The sequence below is a fragment of the Anomaloglossus baeobatrachus genome, unplaced genomic scaffold (genome assembly GCF_048569485.1).
Source record: "Anomaloglossus baeobatrachus isolate aAnoBae1 unplaced genomic scaffold, aAnoBae1.hap1 Scaffold_4609, whole genome shotgun sequence".
Taxonomy (NCBI): Eukaryota; Metazoa; Chordata; class Amphibia; order Anura; family Aromobatidae; genus Anomaloglossus; species Anomaloglossus baeobatrachus.
In genome coordinates this window covers 1-19,245 of record NW_027443950.1, presented here as the reverse complement: position 1 = coordinate 19,245, position 19,245 = coordinate 1, and the positions used below count along the sequence as shown (strand labels likewise).

The 19,245-nt window shown below is 46.2% G+C and overlaps 12 non-coding genes across 12 annotated transcripts; all 12 read right to left on the bottom strand.

The window, feature by feature from the left end:
* Positions 1-686: 686 nt before the first annotated feature.
* On the bottom strand, positions 687-877 carry LOC142280659 (U2 spliceosomal RNA). Its single transcript, XR_012742868.1, has one exon. It is a non-coding gene; the product is annotated as a U2 spliceosomal RNA (small nuclear RNA).
* Positions 878-2,264: 1,387 nt separating this feature from the next.
* On the bottom strand, positions 2,265-2,455 carry LOC142280658 (U2 spliceosomal RNA). Its single transcript, XR_012742867.1, has one exon. It is a non-coding gene; the product is annotated as a U2 spliceosomal RNA (small nuclear RNA).
* A 1,387-nt stretch (positions 2,456-3,842) lies between these two features.
* On the bottom strand, positions 3,843-4,033 carry LOC142280657 (U2 spliceosomal RNA). Its single transcript, XR_012742866.1, has one exon. It is a non-coding gene; the product is annotated as a U2 spliceosomal RNA (small nuclear RNA).
* Positions 4,034-5,420: 1,387 nt separating this feature from the next.
* Positions 5,421-5,611, bottom strand: LOC142280656 (U2 spliceosomal RNA). Its single transcript, XR_012742865.1, has one exon. It is a non-coding gene; the product is annotated as a U2 spliceosomal RNA (small nuclear RNA).
* A 1,387-nt stretch (positions 5,612-6,998) lies between these two features.
* Positions 6,999-7,189, bottom strand: LOC142280655 (U2 spliceosomal RNA). The gene has a single exon (XR_012742864.1). It is a non-coding gene; the product is annotated as a U2 spliceosomal RNA (small nuclear RNA).
* A 1,387-nt stretch (positions 7,190-8,576) lies between these two features.
* Positions 8,577-8,767, bottom strand: LOC142280654 (U2 spliceosomal RNA). Its single transcript, XR_012742863.1, has one exon. It is a non-coding gene; the product is annotated as a U2 spliceosomal RNA (small nuclear RNA).
* Positions 8,768-10,154: 1,387 nt separating this feature from the next.
* Positions 10,155-10,345, bottom strand: LOC142280653 (U2 spliceosomal RNA). Its single transcript, XR_012742862.1, has one exon. It is a non-coding gene; the product is annotated as a U2 spliceosomal RNA (small nuclear RNA).
* A 1,387-nt stretch (positions 10,346-11,732) lies between these two features.
* LOC142280672 (U2 spliceosomal RNA) lies at positions 11,733-11,923 on the bottom strand. The gene has a single exon (XR_012742880.1). It is a non-coding gene; the product is annotated as a U2 spliceosomal RNA (small nuclear RNA).
* Positions 11,924-13,311: 1,388 nt separating this feature from the next.
* Positions 13,312-13,502, bottom strand: LOC142280671 (U2 spliceosomal RNA). Its single transcript, XR_012742879.1, has one exon. It is a non-coding gene; the product is annotated as a U2 spliceosomal RNA (small nuclear RNA).
* A 1,387-nt stretch (positions 13,503-14,889) lies between these two features.
* Positions 14,890-15,080, bottom strand: LOC142280670 (U2 spliceosomal RNA). Its single transcript, XR_012742878.1, has one exon. It is a non-coding gene; the product is annotated as a U2 spliceosomal RNA (small nuclear RNA).
* Positions 15,081-16,467: 1,387 nt separating this feature from the next.
* On the bottom strand, positions 16,468-16,658 carry LOC142280663 (U2 spliceosomal RNA). The gene has a single exon (XR_012742872.1). It is a non-coding gene; the product is annotated as a U2 spliceosomal RNA (small nuclear RNA).
* A 1,387-nt stretch (positions 16,659-18,045) lies between these two features.
* Positions 18,046-18,236, bottom strand: LOC142280652 (U2 spliceosomal RNA). The gene has a single exon (XR_012742861.1). It is a non-coding gene; the product is annotated as a U2 spliceosomal RNA (small nuclear RNA).
* Positions 18,237-19,245: the final 1,009 nt, after the last annotated feature.

Below are 19,245 nucleotides of genomic sequence, written 5' to 3'. Positions count from 1 at the left end.
TTCTATTCCCAATTAGCCGTTTAAGTGTACTTATTGAAAGTAGTAATTCTTTCATAGGCCGCCCTTTCTTAGTATTTGACGTTCCTTATATTGCGGTATGAGGCTTCGCAGTAGGTTGCAAACATTCATCACCCATGACTTTCCCCAATTGAGCTCAGAAGCTCAATGTCTATCATGACCTCTCTTTTAGAATGTCCAAGAGCAAGCAAACTATTCCTCCAGGAGAGGGCGCCAACAGACTACTAAAGAGATCATCATTACTCAAAGAAAACCCCAAAAACCAATGCATGATAGGAATAAACAGGTAACTTTCTTTGGAGTGGAAGCGGAGAGATCGCACCAGATGCCAATTCTAGATGTTATCACACCTGTGGTCACTGCAGCAGCAGGTGAATCCACTTTGTCCAAAAGGGATCTATTCCATTCAATTGCAAATGATCTAGATAAGACAGAGAACTGCAGCACGGGGACATAGCCGAGTTGGTCAGGTTGAGTGGTGATGAGTTTGCTATTTGGATGAATAAAGAAAGTCAAAAGTGTGAAAGATAAAAAACAAAAGGAGGAAGTGTGAAAAGTGAATGGGCCAAATTGAGGTGCATATGAAGACGTATGCTTTCTTCCAATTCATTAAATCGGGCTAATATGAATCAGGTGAATTGAGTTCTGCTTTTGGAAACTGGGTTAAGAAGGGGTGCACCGTTCCTGGAGGTACTGCAATACCAGGTCAATGCGTGGAGTGGACAGAGCAAGCTCTTTTTCCATCTCCCTGTTCTAAAAATCCATTTAATATATGGTCCCCAGATAGGGGACGTATCAGATATTAAACTGATAAGAACAGATACTACACTTGATCTTAGCCAAAAGGCCGAGAAGCGATAACCAGAATTGGTTTGGGCCTCGAGTGGCACCCTGGCCTATGCCGGACACATCTTAGGGAGAGAGAGCGAGAGGGAGACAAACCCACGCCTACACAAGACATTTTGTCACCCAAGCCAACCCTTGAAAAGGCTGCTTTGCAGAGCCAAAACAAGAAGAATGGTGCGTTTTGCAGCCGCCGCCCACTGCAATGAATCTGAATAACTCCTCCTTTAGGGCGCAAGCAACTCCCCTCCCCCTTGCAGTCTTTCCAATTCACGATACAAAAAGACGGACAGGACAGGTTGCCTGACTTTCCGTCACTGCCACCCTTTGCCATCCTTACCCGTAGAAAGCCCTTTCATCATCCCCAAACCCTAATCTTTTCCCTTTCCTTCCCAGCCCCCAAACCCTGCCCTCTGTACCTTTCTCACCACCCGCTTCCCTTCTCCTGTCATCCCCCTACCACCCGGGAAAAAAAGAGATTGCCCCCTCCTTCCACTAGCCCACCCTCCCACCCAAAGAACAACTTCTTCTGCGCAGCTTGTTTTCTAGGCAGCAGCGCTATTGTGATGTCATCGGGGGGCATTGTGACAAGCCGCCAGTGTTCCGTCTCTTCATGTTGTGCACAGTTCAAACGGAAAATACATCAACAGGCAGACTACAGAAAAGCTTACTATCAAAGGTTAGAGGGGGGCTTTCTCAGAGGGCTTTTTACAGTTTTTCTATTCCCAATTAGCCGTTTAAGTGTACTTATTGAAAGTAGTAATTCTTTCATAGGCCGCCCTTTCTTAGTATTTGACGTTCCTTATATTGCGGTATGAGGCTTCGCAGTAGGTTGCAAACATTCATCACCCATGACTTTCCCCAATTGAGCTCAGAAGCTCAATGTCTATCATGACCTCTCTTTTAGAATGTCCAAGAGCAAGCAAACTATTCCTCCAGGAGAGGGCGCCAACAGACTACTAAAGAGATCATCATTACTCAAAGAAAACCCCAAAAACCAATGCATGATAGGAATAAACAGGTAACTTTCTTTGGAGTGGAAGCGGAGAGATCGCACCAGATGCCAATTCTAGATGTTATCACACCTGTGGTCACTGCAGCAGCAGGTGAATCCACTTTGTCCAAAAGGGATCTATTCCATTCAATTGCAAATGATCTAGATAAGACAGAGAACTGCAGCACGGGGACATAGCCGAGTTGGTCAGGTTGAGTGGTGATGAGTTTGCTATTTGGATGAATAAAGAAAGTCAAAAGTGTGAAAGATAAAAAACAAAAGGAGGAAGTGTGAAAAGTGAATGGGCCAAATTGAGGTGCATATGAAGACGTATGCTTTCTTCCAATTCATTAAATCGGGCTAATATGAATCAGGTGAATTGAGTTCTGCTTTTGGAAACTGGGTTAAGAAGGGGTGCACCGTTCCTGGAGGTACTGCAATACCAGGTCAATGCGTGGAGTGGACAGAGCAAGCTCTTTTTCCATCTCCCTGTTCTAAAAATCCATTTAATATATGGTCCCCAGATAGGGGACGTATCAGATATTAAACTGATAAGAACAGATACTACACTTGATCTTAGCCAAAAGGCCGAGAAGCGATAACCAGAATTGGTTTGGGCCTCGAGTGGCACCCTGGCCTATGCCGGACACATCTTAGGGAGAGAGAGCGAGAGGGAGACAAACCCACGCCTACACAAGACATTTTGTCACCCAAGCCAACCCTTGAAAAGGCTGCTTTGCAGAGCCAAAACAAGAAGAATGGTGCGTTTTGCAGCCGCCGCCCACTGCAATGAATCTGAATAACTCCTCCTTTAGGGCGCAAGCAACTCCCCTCCCCCTTGCAGTCTTTCCAATTCACGATACAAAAAGACGGACAGGACAGGTTGCCTGACTTTCCGTCACTGCCACCCTTTGCCATCCTTACCCGTAGAAAGCCCTTTCATCATCCCCAAACCCTAATCTTTTCCCTTTCCTTCCCAGCCCCCAAACCCTGCCCTCTGTACCTTTCTCACCACCCGCTTCCCTTCTCCTGTCATCCCCCTACCACCCGGGAAAAAAAGAGATTGCCCCCTCCTTCCACTAGCCCACCCTCCCACCCAAAGAACAACTTCTTCTGCGCAGCTTGTTTTCTAGGCAGCAGCGCTATTGTGATGTCATCGGGGGGCATTGTGACAAGCCGCCAGTGTTCCGTCTCTTCATGTTGTGCACAGTTCAAACGGAAAATACATCAACAGGCAGACTACAGAAAAGCTTACTATCAAAGGTTAGAGGGGGGCTTTCTCAGAGGGCTTTTTACAGTTTTTCTATTCCCAATTAGCCGTTTAAGTGTACTTATTGAAAGTAGTAATTCTTTCATAGGCCGCCCTTTCTTAGTATTTGACGTTCCTTATATTGCGGTATGAGGCTTCGCAGTAGGTTGCAAACATTCATCACCCATGACTTTCCCCAATTGAGCTCAGAAGCTCAATGTCTATCATGACCTCTCTTTTAGAATGTCCAAGAGCAAGCAAACTATTCCTCCAGGAGAGGGCGCCAACAGACTACTAAAGAGATCATCATTACTCAAAGAAAACCCCAAAAACCAATGCATGATAGGAATAAACAGGTAACTTTCTTTGGAGTGGAAGCGGAGAGATCGCACCAGATGCCAATTCTAGATGTTATCACACCTGTGGTCACTGCAGCAGCAGGTGAATCCACTTTGTCCAAAAGGGATCTATTCCATTCAATTGCAAATGATCTAGATAAGACAGAGAACTGCAGCACGGGGACATAGCCGAGTTGGTCAGGTTGAGTGGTGATGAGTTTGCTATTTGGATGAATAAAGAAAGTCAAAAGTGTGAAAGATAAAAAACAAAAGGAGGAAGTGTGAAAAGTGAATGGGCCAAATTGAGGTGCATATGAAGACGTATGCTTTCTTCCAATTCATTAAATCGGGCTAATATGAATCAGGTGAATTGAGTTCTGCTTTTGGAAACTGGGTTAAGAAGGGGTGCACCGTTCCTGGAGGTACTGCAATACCAGGTCAATGCGTGGAGTGGACAGAGCAAGCTCTTTTTCCATCTCCCTGTTCTAAAAATCCATTTAATATATGGTCCCCAGATAGGGGACGTATCAGATATTAAACTGATAAGAACAGATACTACACTTGATCTTAGCCAAAAGGCCGAGAAGCGATAACCAGAATTGGTTTGGGCCTCGAGTGGCACCCTGGCCTATGCCGGACACATCTTAGGGAGAGAGAGCGAGAGGGAGACAAACCCACGCCTACACAAGACATTTTGTCACCCAAGCCAACCCTTGAAAAGGCTGCTTTGCAGAGCCAAAACAAGAAGAATGGTGCGTTTTGCAGCCGCCGCCCACTGCAATGAATCTGAATAACTCCTCCTTTAGGGCGCAAGCAACTCCCCTCCCCCTTGCAGTCTTTCCAATTCACGATACAAAAAGACGGACAGGACAGGTTGCCTGACTTTCCGTCACTGCCACCCTTTGCCATCCTTACCCGTAGAAAGCCCTTTCATCATCCCCAAACCCTAATCTTTTCCCTTTCCTTCCCAGCCCCCAAACCCTGCCCTCTGTACCTTTCTCACCACCCGCTTCCCTTCTCCTGTCATCCCCCTACCACCCGGGAAAAAAAGAGATTGCCCCCTCCTTCCACTAGCCCACCCTCCCACCCAAAGAACAACTTCTTCTGCGCAGCTTGTTTTCTAGGCAGCAGCGCTATTGTGATGTCATCGGGGGGCATTGTGACAAGCCGCCAGTGTTCCGTCTCTTCATGTTGTGCACAGTTCAAACGGAAAATACATCAACAGGCAGACTACAGAAAAGCTTACTATCAAAGGTTAGAGGGGGGCTTTCTCAGAGGGCTTTTTACAGTTTTTCTATTCCCAATTAGCCGTTTAAGTGTACTTATTGAAAGTAGTAATTCTTTCATAGGCCGCCCTTTCTTAGTATTTGACGTTCCTTATATTGCGGTATGAGGCTTCGCAGTAGGTTGCAAACATTCATCACCCATGACTTTCCCCAATTGAGCTCAGAAGCTCAATGTCTATCATGACCTCTCTTTTAGAATGTCCAAGAGCAAGCAAACTATTCCTCCAGGAGAGGGCGCCAACAGACTACTAAAGAGATCATCATTACTCAAAGAAAACCCCAAAAACCAATGCATGATAGGAATAAACAGGTAACTTTCTTTGGAGTGGAAGCGGAGAGATCGCACCAGATGCCAATTCTAGATGTTATCACACCTGTGGTCACTGCAGCAGCAGGTGAATCCACTTTGTCCAAAAGGGATCTATTCCATTCAATTGCAAATGATCTAGATAAGACAGAGAACTGCAGCACGGGGACATAGCCGAGTTGGTCAGGTTGAGTGGTGATGAGTTTGCTATTTGGATGAATAAAGAAAGTCAAAAGTGTGAAAGATAAAAAACAAAAGGAGGAAGTGTGAAAAGTGAATGGGCCAAATTGAGGTGCATATGAAGACGTATGCTTTCTTCCAATTCATTAAATCGGGCTAATATGAATCAGGTGAATTGAGTTCTGCTTTTGGAAACTGGGTTAAGAAGGGGTGCACCGTTCCTGGAGGTACTGCAATACCAGGTCAATGCGTGGAGTGGACAGAGCAAGCTCTTTTTCCATCTCCCTGTTCTAAAAATCCATTTAATATATGGTCCCCAGATAGGGGACGTATCAGATATTAAACTGATAAGAACAGATACTACACTTGATCTTAGCCAAAAGGCCGAGAAGCGATAACCAGAATTGGTTTGGGCCTCGAGTGGCACCCTGGCCTATGCCGGACACATCTTAGGGAGAGAGAGCGAGAGGGAGACAAACCCACGCCTACACAAGACATTTTGTCACCCAAGCCAACCCTTGAAAAGGCTGCTTTGCAGAGCCAAAACAAGAAGAATGGTGCGTTTTGCAGCCGCCGCCCACTGCAATGAATCTGAATAACTCCTCCTTTAGGGCGCAAGCAACTCCCCTCCCCCTTGCAGTCTTTCCAATTCACGATACAAAAAGACGGACAGGACAGGTTGCCTGACTTTCCGTCACTGCCACCCTTTGCCATCCTTACCCGTAGAAAGCCCTTTCATCATCCCCAAACCCTAATCTTTTCCCTTTCCTTCCCAGCCCCCAAACCCTGCCCTCTGTACCTTTCTCACCACCCGCTTCCCTTCTCCTGTCATCCCCCTACCACCCGGGAAAAAAAGAGATTGCCCCCTCCTTCCACTAGCCCACCCTCCCACCCAAAGAACAACTTCTTCTGCGCAGCTTGTTTTCTAGGCAGCAGCGCTATTGTGATGTCATCGGGGGGCATTGTGACAAGCCGCCAGTGTTCCGTCTCTTCATGTTGTGCACAGTTCAAACGGAAAATACATCAACAGGCAGACTACAGAAAAGCTTACTATCAAAGGTTAGAGGGGGGCTTTCTCAGAGGGCTTTTTACAGTTTTTCTATTCCCAATTAGCCGTTTAAGTGTACTTATTGAAAGTAGTAATTCTTTCATAGGCCGCCCTTTCTTAGTATTTGACGTTCCTTATATTGCGGTATGAGGCTTCGCAGTAGGTTGCAAACATTCATCACCCATGACTTTCCCCAATTGAGCTCAGAAGCTCAATGTCTATCATGACCTCTCTTTTAGAATGTCCAAGAGCAAGCAAACTATTCCTCCAGGAGAGGGCGCCAACAGACTACTAAAGAGATCATCATTACTCAAAGAAAACCCCAAAAACCAATGCATGATAGGAATAAACAGGTAACTTTCTTTGGAGTGGAAGCGGAGAGATCGCACCAGATGCCAATTCTAGATGTTATCACACCTGTGGTCACTGCAGCAGCAGGTGAATCCACTTTGTCCAAAAGGGATCTATTCCATTCAATTGCAAATGATCTAGATAAGACAGAGAACTGCAGCACGGGGACATAGCCGAGTTGGTCAGGTTGAGTGGTGATGAGTTTGCTATTTGGATGAATAAAGAAAGTCAAAAGTGTGAAAGATAAAAAACAAAAGGAGGAAGTGTGAAAAGTGAATGGGCCAAATTGAGGTGCATATGAAGACGTATGCTTTCTTCCAATTCATTAAATCGGGCTAATATGAATCAGGTGAATTGAGTTCTGCTTTTGGAAACTGGGTTAAGAAGGGGTGCACCGTTCCTGGAGGTACTGCAATACCAGGTCAATGCGTGGAGTGGACAGAGCAAGCTCTTTTTCCATCTCCCTGTTCTAAAAATCCATTTAATATATGGTCCCCAGATAGGGGACGTATCAGATATTAAACTGATAAGAACAGATACTACACTTGATCTTAGCCAAAAGGCCGAGAAGCGATAACCAGAATTGGTTTGGGCCTCGAGTGGCACCCTGGCCTATGCCGGACACATCTTAGGGAGAGAGAGCGAGAGGGAGACAAACCCACGCCTACACAAGACATTTTGTCACCCAAGCCAACCCTTGAAAAGGCTGCTTTGCAGAGCCAAAACAAGAAGAATGGTGCGTTTTGCAGCCGCCGCCCACTGCAATGAATCTGAATAACTCCTCCTTTAGGGCGCAAGCAACTCCCCTCCCCCTTGCAGTCTTTCCAATTCACGATACAAAAAGACGGACAGGACAGGTTGCCTGACTTTCCGTCACTGCCACCCTTTGCCATCCTTACCCGTAGAAAGCCCTTTCATCATCCCCAAACCCTAATCTTTTCCCTTTCCTTCCCAGCCCCCAAACCCTGCCCTCTGTACCTTTCTCACCACCCGCTTCCCTTCTCCTGTCATCCCCCTACCACCCGGGAAAAAAAGAGATTGCCCCCTCCTTCCACTAGCCCACCCTCCCACCCAAAGAACAACTTCTTCTGCGCAGCTTGTTTTCTAGGCAGCAGCGCTATTGTGATGTCATCGGGGGGCATTGTGACAAGCCGCCAGTGTTCCGTCTCTTCATGTTGTGCACAGTTCAAACGGAAAATACATCAACAGGCAGACTACAGAAAAGCTTACTATCAAAGGTTAGAGGGGGGCTTTCTCAGAGGGCTTTTTACAGTTTTTCTATTCCCAATTAGCCGTTTAAGTGTACTTATTGAAAGTAGTAATTCTTTCATAGGCCGCCCTTTCTTAGTATTTGACGTTCCTTATATTGCGGTATGAGGCTTCGCAGTAGGTTGCAAACATTCATCACCCATGACTTTCCCCAATTGAGCTCAGAAGCTCAATGTCTATCATGACCTCTCTTTTAGAATGTCCAAGAGCAAGCAAACTATTCCTCCAGGAGAGGGCGCCAACAGACTACTAAAGAGATCATCATTACTCAAAGAAAACCCCAAAAACCAATGCATGATAGGAATAAACAGGTAACTTTCTTTGGAGTGGAAGCGGAGAGATCGCACCAGATGCCAATTCTAGATGTTATCACACCTGTGGTCACTGCAGCAGCAGGTGAATCCACTTTGTCCAAAAGGGATCTATTCCATTCAATTGCAAATGATCTAGATAAGACAGAGAACTGCAGCACGGGGACATAGCCGAGTTGGTCAGGTTGAGTGGTGATGAGTTTGCTATTTGGATGAATAAAGAAAGTCAAAAGTGTGAAAGATAAAAAACAAAAGGAGGAAGTGTGAAAAGTGAATGGGCCAAATTGAGGTGCATATGAAGACGTATGCTTTCTTCCAATTCATTAAATCGGGCTAATATGAATCAGGTGAATTGAGTTCTGCTTTTGGAAACTGGGTTAAGAAGGGGTGCACCGTTCCTGGAGGTACTGCAATACCAGGTCAATGCGTGGAGTGGACAGAGCAAGCTCTTTTTCCATCTCCCTGTTCTAAAAATCCATTTAATATATGGTCCCCAGATAGGGGACGTATCAGATATTAAACTGATAAGAACAGATACTACACTTGATCTTAGCCAAAAGGCCGAGAAGCGATAACCAGAATTGGTTTGGGCCTCGAGTGGCACCCTGGCCTATGCCGGACACATCTTAGGGAGAGAGAGCGAGAGGGAGACAAACCCACGCCTACACAAGACATTTTGTCACCCAAGCCAACCCTTGAAAAGGCTGCTTTGCAGAGCCAAAACAAGAAGAATGGTGCGTTTTGCAGCCGCCGCCCACTGCAATGAATCTGAATAACTCCTCCTTTAGGGCGCAAGCAACTCCCCTCCCCCTTGCAGTCTTTCCAATTCACGATACAAAAAGACGGACAGGACAGGTTGCCTGACTTTCCGTCACTGCCACCCTTTGCCATCCTTACCCGTAGAAAGCCCTTTCATCATCCCCAAACCCTAATCTTTTCCCTTTCCTTCCCAGCCCCCAAACCCTGCCCTCTGTACCTTTCTCACCACCCGCTTCCCTTCTCCTGTCATCCCCCTACCACCCGGGAAAAAAAGAGATTGCCCCCTCCTTCCACTAGCCCACCCTCCCACCCAAAGAACAACTTCTTCTGCGCAGCTTGTTTTCTAGGCAGCAGCGCTATTGTGATGTCATCGGGGGGCATTGTGACAAGCCGCCAGTGTTCCGTCTCTTCATGTTGTGCACAGTTCAAACGGAAAATACATCAACAGGCAGACTACAGAAAAGCTTACTATCAAAGGTTAGAGGGGGGCTTTCTCAGAGGGCTTTTTACAGTTTTTCTATTCCCAATTAGCCGTTTAAGTGTACTTATTGAAAGTAGTAATTCTTTCATAGGCCGCCCTTTCTTAGTATTTGACGTTCCTTATATTGCGGTATGAGGCTTCGCAGTAGGTTGCAAACATTCATCACCCATGACTTTCCCCAATTGAGCTCAGAAGCTCAATGTCTATCATGACCTCTCTTTTAGAATGTCCAAGAGCAAGCAAACTATTCCTCCAGGAGAGGGCGCCAACAGACTACTAAAGAGATCATCATTACTCAAAGAAAACCCCAAAAACCAATGCATGATAGGAATAAACAGGTAACTTTCTTTGGAGTGGAAGCGGAGAGATCGCACCAGATGCCAATTCTAGATGTTATCACACCTGTGGTCACTGCAGCAGCAGGTGAATCCACTTTGTCCAAAAGGGATCTATTCCATTCAATTGCAAATGATCTAGATAAGACAGAGAACTGCAGCACGGGGACATAGCCGAGTTGGTCAGGTTGAGTGGTGATGAGTTTGCTATTTGGATGAATAAAGAAAGTCAAAAGTGTGAAAGATAAAAAACAAAAGGAGGAAGTGTGAAAAGTGAATGGGCCAAATTGAGGTGCATATGAAGACGTATGCTTTCTTCCAATTCATTAAATCGGGCTAATATGAATCAGGTGAATTGAGTTCTGCTTTTGGAAACTGGGTTAAGAAGGGGTGCACCGTTCCTGGAGGTACTGCAATACCAGGTCAATGCGTGGAGTGGACAGAGCAAGCTCTTTTTCCATCTCCCTGTTCTAAAAATCCATTTAATATATGGTCCCCAGATAGGGGACGTATCAGATATTAAACTGATAAGAACAGATACTACACTTGATCTTAGCCAAAAGGCCGAGAAGCGATAACCAGAATTGGTTTGGGCCTCGAGTGGCACCCTGGCCTATGCCGGACACATCTTAGGGAGAGAGAGCGAGAGGGAGACAAACCCACGCCTACACAAGACATTTTGTCACCCAAGCCAACCCTTGAAAAGGCTGCTTTGCAGAGCCAAAACAAGAAGAATGGTGCGTTTTGCAGCCGCCGCCCACTGCAATGAATCTGAATAACTCCTCCTTTAGGGCGCAAGCAACTCCCCTCCCCCTTGCAGTCTTTCCAATTCACGATACAAAAAGACGGACAGGACAGGTTGCCTGACTTTCCGTCACTGCCACCCTTTGCCATCCTTACCCGTAGAAAGCCCTTTCATCATCCCCAAACCCTAATCTTTTCCCTTTCCTTCCCAGCCCCCAAACCCTGCCCTCTGTACCTTTCTCACCACCCGCTTCCCTTCTCCTGTCATCCCCCTACCACCCGGGAAAAAAAGAGATTGCCCCCTCCTTCCACTAGCCCACCCTCCCACCCAAAGAACAACTTCTTCTGCGCAGCTTGTTTTCTAGGCAGCAGCGCTATTGTGATGTCATCGGGGGGCATTGTGACAAGCCGCCAGTGTTCCGTCTCTTCATGTTGTGCACAGTTCAAACGGAAAATACATCAACAGGCAGACTACAGAAAAGCTTACTATCAAAGGTTAGAGGGGGGCTTTCTCAGAGGGCTTTTTACAGTTTTTCTATTCCCAATTAGCCGTTTAAGTGTACTTATTGAAAGTAGTAATTCTTTCATAGGCCGCCCTTTCTTAGTATTTGACGTTCCTTATATTGCGGTATGAGGCTTCGCAGTAGGTTGCAAACATTCATCACCCATGACTTTCCCCAATTGAGCTCAGAAGCTCAATGTCTATCATGACCTCTCTTTTAGAATGTCCAAGAGCAAGCAAACTATTCCTCCAGGAGAGGGCGCCAACAGACTACTAAAGAGATCATCATTACTCAAAGAAAACCCCAAAAACCAATGCATGATAGGAATAAACAGGTAACTTTCTTTGGAGTGGAAGCGGAGAGATCGCACCAGATGCCAATTCTAGATGTTATCACACCTGTGGTCACTGCAGCAGCAGGTGAATCCACTTTGTCCAAAAGGGATCTATTCCATTCAATTGCAAATGATCTAGATAAGACAGAGAACTGCAGCACGGGGACATAGCCGAGTTGGTCAGGTTGAGTGGTGATGAGTTTGCTATTTGGATGAATAAAGAAAGTCAAAAGTGTGAAAGATAAAAAACAAAAGGAGGAAGTGTGAAAAGTGAATGGGCCAAATTGAGGTGCATATGAAGACGTATGCTTTCTTCCAATTCATTAAATCGGGCTAATATGAATCAGGTGAATTGAGTTCTGCTTTTGGAAACTGGGTTAAGAAGGGGTGCACCGTTCCTGGAGGTACTGCAATACCAGGTCAATGCGTGGAGTGGACAGAGCAAGCTCTTTTTCCATCTCCCTGTTCTAAAAATCCATTTAATATATGGTCCCCAGATAGGGGACGTATCAGATATTAAACTGATAAGAACAGATACTACACTTGATCTTAGCCAAAAGGCCGAGAAGCGATAACCAGAATTGGTTTGGGCCTCGAGTGGCACCCTGGCCTATGCCGGACACATCTTAGGGAGAGAGAGCGAGAGGGAGACAAACCCACGCCTACACAAGACATTTTGTCACCCAAGCCAACCCTTGAAAAGGCTGCTTTGCAGAGCCAAAACAAGAAGAATGGTGCGTTTTGCAGCCGCCGCCCACTGCAATGAATCTGAATAACTCCTCCTTTAGGGCGCAAGCAACTCCCCTCCCCCTTGCAGTCTTTCCAATTCACGATACAAAAAGACGGACAGGACAGGTTGCCTGACTTTCCGTCACTGCCACCCTTTGCCATCCTTACCCGTAGAAAGCCCTTTCATCATCCCCAAACCCTAATCTTTTCCCTTTCCTTCCCAGCCCCCAAACCCTGCCCTCTGTACCTTTCTCACCACTCCGCTTCCCTTCTCCTGTCATCCCCCTACCACCCGGGAAAAAAAGAGATTGCCCCCTCCTTCCACTAGCCCACCCTCCCACCCAAAGAACAACTTCTTCTGCGCAGCTTGTTTTCTAGGCAGCAGCGCTATTGTGATGTCATCGGGGGGCATTGTGACAAGCCGCCAGTGTTCCGTCTCTTCATGTTGTGCACAGTTCAAACGGAAAATACATCAACAGGCAGACTACAGAAAAGCTTACTATCAAAGGTTAGAGGGGGGCTTTCTCAGAGGGCTTTTTACAGTTTTTCTATTCCCAATTAGCCGTTTAAGTGTACTTATTGAAAGTAGTAATTCTTTCATAGGCCGCCCTTTCTTAGTATTTGACGTTCCTTATATTGCGGTATGAGGCTTCGCAGTAGGTTGCAAACATTCATCACCCATGACTTTCCCCAATTGAGCTCAGAAGCTCAATGTCTATCATGACCTCTCTTTTAGAATGTCCAAGAGCAAGCAAACTATTCCTCCAGGAGAGGGCGCCAACAGACTACTAAAGAGATCATCATTACTCAAAGAAAACCCCAAAAACCAATGCATGATAGGAATAAACAGGTAACTTTCTTTGGAGTGGAAGCGGAGAGATCGCACCAGATGCCAATTCTAGATGTTATCACACCTGTGGTCACTGCAGCAGCAGGTGAATCCACTTTGTCCAAAAGGGATCTATTCCATTCAATTGCAAATGATCTAGATAAGACAGAGAACTGCAGCACGGGGACATAGCCGAGTTGGTCAGGTTGAGTGGTGATGAGTTTGCTATTTGGATGAATAAAGAAAGTCAAAAGTGTGAAAGATAAAAAACAAAAGGAGGAAGTGTGAAAAGTGAATGGGCCAAATTGAGGTGCATATGAAGACGTATGCTTTCTTCCAATTCATTAAATCGGGCTAATATGAATCAGGTGAATTGAGTTCTGCTTTTGGAAACTGGGTTAAGAAGGGGTGCACCGTTCCTGGAGGTACTGCAATACCAGGTCAATGCGTGGAGTGGACAGAGCAAGCTCTTTTTCCATCTCCCTGTTCTAAAAATCCATTTAATATATGGTCCCCAGATAGGGGACGTATCAGATATTAAACTGATAAGAACAGATACTACACTTGATCTTAGCCAAAAGGCCGAGAAGCGATAACCAGAATTGGTTTGGGCCTCGAGTGGCACCCTGGCCTATGCCGGACACATCTTAGGGAGAGAGAGCGAGAGGGAGACAAACCCACGCCTACACAAGACATTTTGTCACCCAAGCCAACCCTTGAAAAGGCTGCTTTGCAGAGCCAAAACAAGAAGAATGGTGCGTTTTGCAGCCGCCGCCCACTGCAATGAATCTGAATAACTCCTCCTTTAGGGCGCAAGCAACTCCCCTCCCCCTTGCAGTCTTTCCAATTCACGATACAAAAAGACGGACAGGACAGGTTGCCTGACTTTCCGTCACTGCCACCCTTTGCCATCCTTACCCGTAGAAAGCCCTTTCATCATCCCCAAACCCTAATCTTTTCCCTTTCCTTCCCAGCCCCCAAACCCTGCCCTCTGTACCTTTCTCACCACCCGCTTCCCTTCTCCTGTCATCCCCCTACCACCCGGGAAAAAAAGAGATTGCCCCCTCCTTCCACTAGCCCACCCTCCCACCCAAAGAACAACTTCTTCTGCGCAGCTTGTTTTCTAGGCAGCAGCGCTATTGTGATGTCATCGGGGGGCATTGTGACAAGCCGCCAGTGTTCCGTCTCTTCATGTTGTGCACAGTTCAAACGGAAAATACATCAACAGGCAGACTACAGAAAAGCTTACTATCAAAGGTTAGAGGGGGGCTTTCTCAGAGGGCTTTTTACAGTTTTTCTATTCCCAATTAGCCGTTTAAGTGTACTTATTGAAAGTAGTAATTCTTTCATAGGCCGCCCTTTCTTAGTATTTGACGTTCCTTATATTGCGGTATGAGGCTTCGCAGTAGGTTGCAAACATTCATCACCCATGACTTTCCCCAATTGAGCTCAGAAGCTCAATGTCTATCATGACCTCTCTTTTAGAATGTCCAAGAGCAAGCAAACTATTCCTCCAGGAGAGGGCGCCAACAGACTACTAAAGAGATCATCATTACTCAAAGAAAACCCCAAAAACCAATGCATGATAGGAATAAACAGGTAACTTTCTTTGGAGTGGAAGCGGAGAGATCGCACCAGATGCCAATTCTAGATGTTATCACACCTGTGGTCACTGCAGCAGCAGGTGAATCCACTTTGTCCAAAAGGGATCTATTCCATTCAATTGCAAATGATCTAGATAAGACAGAGAACTGCAGCACGGGGACATAGCCGAGTTGGTCAGGTTGAGTGGTGATGAGTTTGCTATTTGGATGAATAAAGAAAGTCAAAAGTGTGAAAGATAAAAAACAAAAGGAGGAAGTGTGAAAAGTGAATGGGCCAAATTGAGGTGCATATGAAGACGTATGCTTTCTTCCAATTCATTAAATCGGGCTAATATGAATCAGGTGAATTGAGTTCTGCTTTTGGAAACTGGGTTAAGAAGGGGTGCACCGTTCCTGGAGGTACTGCAATACCAGGTCAATGCGTGGAGTGGACAGAGCAAGCTCTTTTTCCATCTCCCTGTTCTAAAAATCCATTTAATATATGGTCCCCAGATAGGGGACGTATCAGATATTAAACTGATAAGAACAGATACTACACTTGATCTTAGCCAAAAGGCCGAGAAGCGATAACCAGAATTGGTTTGGGCCTCGAGTGGCACCCTGGCCTATGCCGGACACATCTTAGGGAGAGAGAGCGAGAGGGAGACAAACCCACGCCTACACAAGACATTTTGTCACCCAAGCCAACCCTTGAAAAGGCTGCTTTGCAGAGCCAAAACAAGAAGAATGGTGCGTTTTGCAGCCGCCGCCCACTGCAATGAATCTGAATAACTCCTCCTTTAGGGCGCAAGCAACTCCCCTCCCCCTTGCAGTCTTTCCAATTCACGATACAAAAAGACGGACAGGACAGGTTGCCTGACTTTCCGTCACTGCCACCCTTTGCCATCCTTACCCGTAGAAAGCCCTTTCATCATCCCCAAACCCTAATCTTTTCCCTTTCCTTCCCAGCCCCCAAACCCTGCCCTCTGTACCTTTCTCACCACCCGCTTCCCTTCTCCTGTCATCCCCCTACCACCCGGGAAAAAAAGAGATTGCCCCCTCCTTCCACTAGCCCACCCTCCCACCCAAAGAACAACTTCTTCTGCGCAGCTTGTTTTCTAGGCAGCAGCGCTATTGTGATGTCATCGGGGGGCATTGTGACAAGCCGCCAGTGTTCCGTCTCTTCATGTTGTGCACAGTTCAAACGGAAAATACATCAACAGGCAGACTACAGAAAAGCTTACTATCAAAGGTTAGAGGGGGGCTTTCTCAGAGGGCTTTTTACAGTTTTTCTATTCCCAATTAGCCGTTTAAGTGTACTTATTGAAAGTAGTAATTCTTTCATAGGCCGCCCTTTCTTAGTATTTGACGTTCCTTATATTGCGGTATGAGGCTTCGCAGTAGGTTGCAAACATTCATCACCCATGACTTTCCCCAATTGAGCTCAGAAGCTCAATGTCTATCATGACCTCTCTTTTAGAATGTCCAAGAGCAAGCAAACTATTCCTCCAGGAGAGGGCGCCAACAGACTACTAAAGAGATCATCATTACTCAAAGAAAACCCCAAAAACCAATGCATGATAGGAATAAACAGGTAACTTTCTTTGGAGTGGAAGCGGAGAGATCGCACCAGATGCCAATTCTAGATGTTATCACACCTGTGGTCACTGCAGCAGCAGGTGAATCCACTTTGTCCAAAAGGGATCTATTCCATTCAATTGCAAATGATCTAGATAAGACAGAGAACTGCAGCACGGGGACATAGCCGAGTTGGTCAGGTTGAGTGGTGATGAGTTTGCTATTTGGATGAATAAAGAAAGTCAAAAGTGTGAAAGATAAAAAACAAAAGGAGGAAGTGTGAAAAGTGAATGGGCCAAATTGAGGTGCATATGAAGACGTATGCTTTCTTCCAATTCATTAAATCGGGCTAATATGAATCAGGTGAATTGAGTTCTGCTTTTGGAAACTGGGTTAAGAAGGGGTGCACCGTTCCTGGAGGTACTGCAATACCAGGTCAATGCGTGGAGTGGACAGAGCAAGCTCTTTTTCCATCTCCCTGTTCTAAAAATCCATTTAATATATGGTCCCCAGATAGGGGACGTATCAGATATTAAACTGATAAGAACAGATACTACACTTGATCTTAGCCAAAAGGCCGAGAAGCGATAACCAGAATTGGTTTGGGCCTCGAGTGGCACCCTGGCCTATGCCGGACACATCTTAGGGAGAGAGAGCGAGAGGGAGACAAACCCACGCCTACACAAGACATTTTGTCACCCAAGCCAACCCTTGAAAAGGCTGCTTTGCAGAGCCAAAACAAGAAGAATGGTGCGTTTTGCAGCCGCCGCCCACTGCAATGAATCTGAATAACTCCTCCTTTAGGGCGCAAGCAACTCCCCTCCCCCTTGCAGTCTTTCCAATTCACGATACAAAAAGACGGACAGGACAGGTTGCCTGACTTTCCGTCACTGCCACCCTTTGCCATCCTTACCCGTAGAAAGCCCTTTCATCATCCCCAAACCCTAATCTTTTCCCTTTCCTTCCCAGCCCCCAAACCCTGCCCTCTGTACCTTTCTCACCACCCGCTTCCCTTCTCCTGTCATCCCCCTACCACCCGGGAAAAAAAGAGATTGCCCCCTCCTTCCACTAGCCCACCCTCCCACCCAAAGAACAACTTCTTCTGCGCAGCTTGTTTTCTAGGCAGCAGCGCTATTGTGATGTCATCGGGGGGCATTGTGACAAGCCGCCAGTGTTCCGTCTCTTCATGTTGTGCACAGTTCAAACGGAAAATACATCAACAGGCAGACTACAGAAAAGCTTACTATCAAAGGTTAGAGGGGGGCTTTCTCAGAGGGCTTTTTACAGTTTTTCTATTCCCAATTAGCCGTTTAAGTGTACTTATTGAAAGTAGTAATTCTTTCATAGGCCGCCCTTTCTTAGTATTTGACGTTCCTTATATTGCGGTATGAGGCTTCGCAGTAGGTTGCAAACATTCATCACCCATGACTTTCCCCAATTGAGCTCAGAAGCTCAATGTCTATCATGACCTCTCTTTTAGAATGTCCAAGAGCAAGCAAACTATTCCTCCAGGAGAGGGCGCCAACAGACTACTAAAGAGATCATCATTACTCAAAGAAAACCCCAAAAACCAATGCATGATAGGAATAAACAGGTAACTTTCTTTGGAGTGGAAGCGGAGAGATCGCACCAGATGCCAATTCTAGATGTTATCACACCTGTGGTCACTGCAGCAGCAGGTGAATCCACTTTGTCCAAAAGGGATCTATTCCATTCAATTGCAAATGATCTAGATAAGACAGAGAACTGCAGCACGGGGACATAGCCGAGTTGGTCAGGTTGAGTGGTGATGAGTTTGCTATTTGGATGAATAAAGAAAGTCAAAAGTGTGAAAGATAAAAAACAAAAGGAGGAAGTGTGAAAAGTGAATGGGCCAAATTGAGGTGCATATGAAGACGTATGCTTTCTTCCAATTCATTAAATCGGGCTAATATGAATCAGGTGAATTGAGTTCTGCTTTTGGAAACTGGGTTAAGAAGGGGTGCACCGTTCCTGGAGGTACTGCAATACCAGGTCAATGCGTGGAGTGGACAGAGCAAGCTCTTTTTCCATCTCCCTGTTCTAAAAATCCATTTAATATATGGTCCCCAGATAGGGGACGTATCAGATATTAAACTGATAAGAACAGATACTACACTTGATCTTAGCCAAAAGGCCGAGAAGCGATAACCAGAATTGGTTTGGGCCTCGAGTGGCACCCTGGCCTATGCCGGACACATCTTAGGGAGAGAGAGCGAGAGGGAGACAAACCCACGCCTACACAAGACATTTTGTCACCCAAGCCAACCCTTGAAAAGGCTGCTTTGCAGAGCCAAAACAAGAAGAATGGTGCGTTTTGCAGCCGCCGCCCACTGCAATGAATCTGAATAACTCCTCCTTTAGGGCGCAAGCAACTCCCCTCCCCCTTGCAGTCTTTCCAATTCACGATACAAAAAGACGGACAGGACAGGTTGCCTGACTTTCCGTCACTGCCACCCTTTGCCATCCTTACCCGTAGAAAGCCCTTTCATCATCCCCAAACCCTAATCTTTTCCCTTTCCTTCCCAGCCCCCAAACCCTGCCCTCTGTACCTTTCTCACCACCCGCTTCCCTTCTCCTGTCATCCCCCTACCACCCGGGAAAAAAAGAGATTGCCCCCTCCTTCCACTAGCCCACCCTCCCACCCAAAGAACAACTTCTTCTGCGCAGCTTGTTTTCTAGGCAGCAGCGCTATTGTGATGTCATCGGGGGGCATTGTGACAAGCCGCCAGTGTTCCGTCTCTTCATGTTGTGCACAGTTCAAACGGAAAATACATCAACAGGCAGACTACAGAAAAGCTTACTATCAAAGGTTAGAGGGGGGCTTTCTCAGAGGGCTTTTTACAGTTTTTCTATTCCCAATTAGCCGTTTAAGTGTACTTATTGAAAGTAGTAATTCTTTCATAGGCCGCCCTTTCTTAGTATTTGACGTTCCTTATATTGCGGTATGAGGCTTCGCAGTAGGTTGCAAACATTCATCACCCATGACTTTCCCCAATTGAGCTCAGAAGCTCAATGTCTATCATGACCTCTCTTTTAGAATGTCCAAGAGCAAGCAAACTATTCCTCCAGGAGAGGGCGCCAACAGACTACTAAAGAGATCATCATTACTCAAAGAAAACCCCAAAAACCAATGCATGATAGGAATAAACAGGTAA